This window comes from Triticum dicoccoides, chromosome 6B (genome assembly GCF_002162155.2).
Source record: "Triticum dicoccoides isolate Atlit2015 ecotype Zavitan chromosome 6B, WEW_v2.0, whole genome shotgun sequence".
NCBI classification, from domain to species: Eukaryota; Viridiplantae; Streptophyta; class Magnoliopsida; order Poales; family Poaceae; genus Triticum; species Triticum dicoccoides.
Genome location: NC_041391.1, coordinates 453,317,489 through 453,322,741, shown reverse-complemented (window position 1 = coordinate 453,322,741; position 5,253 = coordinate 453,317,489).

The window sequence follows — 5,253 nt, the reverse complement described above, 5'->3', positions numbered from 1 at the left end:
AAAAGTAGTTTTAGGTTGATCCTTCGCTGATACAGGTATTTGAGAGAAACCAGAATAACCATCTAGAAAGTAGAAATGTGTGTGTTTGGATAGTCTTTCTAGCATTTGATCAATAAAAGGTAAAGAGTAATGATCTTTCTTAGTAGCTTTATTTAACTTACGGAAATCAATTACCATCCTATAACCTGTAATAATTCTTTACCGGATCAATTCATCTTTATCATTAGGAACAACGGTAATACCTCCCTTTTTAGGAACACAATGGACATGACTTACCCATTCACTATCAGCAACGGGATAAATAATACCTACCTCAAGGAGCTTTAGTATCTCCTTTCTTACCACTTCTTTCATCTTGGGATTTAGTCGTCGTTGAGGATCTCTAACTGGTTTGGCATCTTTTTCCACTATAATTTTTTGTTGGCATAATGTGGGACTAATGCCCTTGAGATCATCCAGAGTATATCCAATAGCTGCTCGGTGCTTCTTAAGAGTTTTCAATAATCTTTCTTCTTCTTGCTCTGAAAGCTTAGTGCTGATAATAACAGGATATATTTTCTTTTCATCAAGATAAGCATACTTAAGATTATCAGGTAATGGTTTGATTTCAAACACGGGATCACCCTCGGGTGGAGGAGGCTCCCCAAGAATTTCAATGGGAAGGTTATGTTTCAGCATAGGTTCCTGTTTAAGGAACACTTCATCTATTTCCCTTCTTTCCTTCATAAACATATCGTTTTCATGGTCTAGCAAATATTGTTCTAACGGATCATTAGGAGGCACGGCAATGGAAGCAAGACCAATGATCTCATCCTTACTAGGTGGTTCCCTATCACGACGTTGTCTACAAAACTTAGCAAAATTAAACTCATGAGACATACCATCTATGCCAACAGTGACAGTATCTTTTTCACAATCAGTCTTAGCACTAGCTGTATTCAAGAAGGGTCTACCAAAAATAATGGGACACAAATCATCTTGTGGGGAGCCAAGAACAAGAAAATCAGCAGGGTATTTAACCTTCCCACACAAGACTTCAACGTCTCTAACAATCCCAACTGGTTTAATGGTATCCCTATTAGCAAGCTTAATGGTGACATCAATGTCTTCTAATTCAACGGGTGCGATGTCATGCATAATTTCTTTATATAGATCATAGGGTATCGCACTAGCACTAGCACCCATATCACATAAGCCATGATAACAATGATCTCCTATTTTAACAGAAATAACAGGCATGCCTACGACAGGTCTATGTATCTTAGTATCTGGTCTAGCAATATTAGCAGATTCATCACAGAAATAAATAACATGCCCATCTAAATCATCATCCAAGAGATCTTTAACCATAGCAATACTAGGTTCAACATTGATTTGTTTAGGAGGTGTATAAGTCCTTGTATTACTCTTATCAACAACAGTCGAAGTTTTAGCATGATCCTTTATCCTAACAGGAAAAGGAGGTTTCTCAACATAAGTAGTAGGAACAATAGGATCACTATATGTTATAGTCTTTTCTTCAACTGTAATAGGTGCAACTACTTTCACTTCAACAGGAGGATTATATTTAAACCACTTCTCTTTAGGGAGATCAACGTGAGTAGCAAAAGATTCACAGAAACAAGCTACTATCTCAGAGTCAAGTCCATACTTAGCGCTAAATCCACAAAAAGCATCGGTATCCATAAAAGATTTAACACAATCAAACTTAGGTGTCATACCTGAATCCTTACCATCGTCGGAACCCCAGTCTTCAGAGTTGCATTTAATTCTTTCCAATAAGTCCCATTTGAAATCAATAGTCTTCAGCATATAAGAACCAGCATAGGAAGTATCGAGCAGGTTGCGATTATCAAGAGAAAGCCGAGCATAAAAGTTTTGAATAATCATTTCCCGAGAGAGCTCATGATTGGGGCATGAACATAACATTGACTTAAGCCTCCGCCAAGCTTGATCGATGCTTTCTCCTTGGCGAGGCCAGAAATTATATATGTAATTACAATCACGATGAACAAGATGCATAGGATAGAACTTCTGGTGAAATTCCAACTTCAATCGCTTATAATTCCAAGATCTCGTATCATCACATAGCCTATACCATGTCAATGCATCTCCCTTCAAAGATAAAGGGAAGACCTTCCTTTTGACAACATCATCCGGAATACCTGCAACCTTAAATAATCCACAAACTTCATCCACAAAGATAAGGTGTAAATCGGGATGCAATGTTCCATCTCCTGCAAATGGATTAGCTAGCAGTTTCTCTATCGTACCCAAAGGAATCTCAAAGTAAATATTTTCATAAAGTTCAGTAGGTTGAGGAGAAACTATTTGCTCTTCTGGTCGGGGTGAAGATACCCCGAACAAGCCCCTCAAAGGATTAGTTTCCATAGTGACAAGTAACAGAAAATTCCAGCACACTATATAAATGTTTCCTTACCAAGTTCCACTCACCAAAAGTGCTACACTCCCCGCCAACGGCGCCAGAAAAGAGTCTTGATGACCCACAAGTGTAGGGGATCTACCGTAGTCCTTTTGATAAGTAAGAGTGCCGAACCCAATGAGGAGCAGAAGGAAAGGATAAGTGGTTTTCAGTAAGGTTTTCTCTGCAAGCACTGAAATTGTAGGTAATAGATAGTTTTGTGATAAGATAAATAGTAACGAGTAACAAGTAAATAAAGTAAATAAAGTGCAGCAAGGTGGCCCAATCCTTTATGTAGCAAAGGATAAGCCTGAACAATTTCTAATAATGAGAAAGGAGCTCCCGAGGACACATGGGAAATATCGTCAAGCTAGTTTTCATCACGTTCATTTAATTCGCGTTCGGTACTTTGTATAATTTGATATGTGGGTGGACCGGTGCTTGGGTACTGCCCTTACTTGGACAAGCATCCCACTTATGATTAACCCCTATTGCAAGCGTCCACAACTACAAAAGAAGTATTAAGGTAAACCTAACCACAACAGTAAACATATGGATCCAAATCAACCCCTAACGAAGCAACACATAAACTAGGGTTTAAGCTTCTATCACTCTAGCAACCCATCATCTACATATTACTTCCCCATGCCTTCCTCTAGGCCCAAATAATGGTGAAGTGTCATGTAGTCGACGTTCACATAACACCACTAGAGGAAAAGACAACATACATCTCATGAAAATATCGAATGAATACCAAATTCACATGACTACTAATAGCAAGACTTCACCCATGTCCTCAGGAACAAACATAACTACTCACAAAGCATATTCATGTTCATAATTAGAGGAGTAATAATATGCATAAAGGATCTGAACATATGATCTTCCACCAAGTAAACAAATTAGCATCAACTACTAGGAGTAATCAACACTACTAGCAATCCACAGGTAACAATTTGTGGTTTTGATACAAGATTGGATACAAGAGATGAACTAGGGTTTTGAGAGGAGATGGTGTTGGTGAAGATGTTGATGGAGATTGACCCCCTCCCGATGAGAGGATCGTTGGTGATGACGTTGGTGATGATTTCCCCCTCCTGGAGGGAAGTGTCCCCGGCAGAACAGCTCCGCCGGAGCCTTAGATTGGTTCCGCCAAGGTTCCGCCTCGTGGCGGCAGAGTTTCGTCCCGTAAGCTTGCCCATGATTTTTCCAAGGTAAAAGCTCTCATATAGCAGAAGATGGACACTGGAGGCCCACCCGGGGGCCCAGGAGACAGGGGGCCTCCCAGTAGGGGGGGCGCCTCCCACCCTCCTGGCCAAGGTGTGGGCCCCCTGATGTATTTCTTTCGCTCAATAATTCTTATTAATTCCAAAAACATGTTTCATGGAGTTTCAGGATTTTTGGAGCAGTGCAGAATAGGTTTCCAACGTTTGCTCCTTTTCCAGCTAGAATTCCAGCTGCCGACATTCCCCCTCTTCATGGTAAACCTTGTAAAATAAGAGAGAATAGCCATAAGTATTGAGATATAATGTGTAATAACAACCCATAATGCAATAAATATTGCTATAAAAGCATGATGCAAAATGGACGTATCAAGGGCACATGCAAGCGACCAGTAGGGTTGCCCGAGTTGCATCATTGTGTGTAGAAGCCGAATGAGACTTTGAGGGAATTCATTCAGAGATGGATCACTTTGCAGCACACCGTTGAAAATGTATCAGAGGATCAAGCAGTGTGCGCTTTCAAGGAAGGCATTAAGTACCGAGAGTTGTTCCTGAAATTTGGTCGGACTGGGGATATGACTCTGACTCGGATGATGGAGATTGCCACCCGGTATGCTAACGGAGAAGAAGAGGAACGACTCTGTAGCGGTAAGAGTAAACCAGTCGGCCAAGAAGCCAGTGGAGGTAACTCCAGTTGGAAACAGAAGCGTAAGGCCGAGCCAATGGCACCCGATGAGATTGCAGCAGTGGCTCAAGGAAAGTTTAAGGGAAAACCTAAGGGGCCCTGGCCCCCTAAGAAGGTAAAGGATCAAGTAGGAAATGATGTGCTGGATTTGCCATGTCACATCCACACGAAGAAAGATGAAGAAGGTAATTTGATTTACTCGAAGCATACCACTCGACAATGTCGACTCCTGATCCAGCAGTTCCGAGAGAAACAACCCAATGAGAAGGAGAAAGAGTAGGACAAAGATGAGGATGAAGATGAAGACGATGGTTATCCAAAAGTCAATTCCACTCTCATGATTTTTGCTGATTGTGAGAGCAAGAGTCGGTTGAAGGTTATCAATAGAGAGGTGAATATGGTTGCTCTGGCGACAACGACCACATACCTGAAATGGTCCCAGACAACCATCACATTCGACCAGTCAGACCATCCTACTCGTGTAGCCACCCCCAGGAGGCATGTGCTGGTGGTCGACCCAGTGGTCGGAGGCACTCGACTGACTAAAGTGCTGATGGACGGTGGTAGCGGTCTGAATATCCTTTATGCTGAAACCTTGAAGGGGATGGGCATCCCGATGTCCAAGCTTAGCAAGAGCAATATGAGCTTCCATGGTGTTATCCCCGGAAAGAAAGCCGAATCACTCGGCCAGATCGCTGTCGACGTGGTTTTCGGTGATTCCAAGCATTACCGTAAAGAAAAGTTGACATTTGAAATCGTGGATTTCCAGAGTGCTTATCATGCCATTCTGGGGAGGCCTGCATACGCACGTTTCATGGCTCAACCATGTTACGTATACCTCAAGTTGAAGATGCCTGGCCCCAAGGGTGTGATCACAGTTACTGGCAATCGGCAAAAGGCGGAGGAATGCTTCTAGAAGGGTT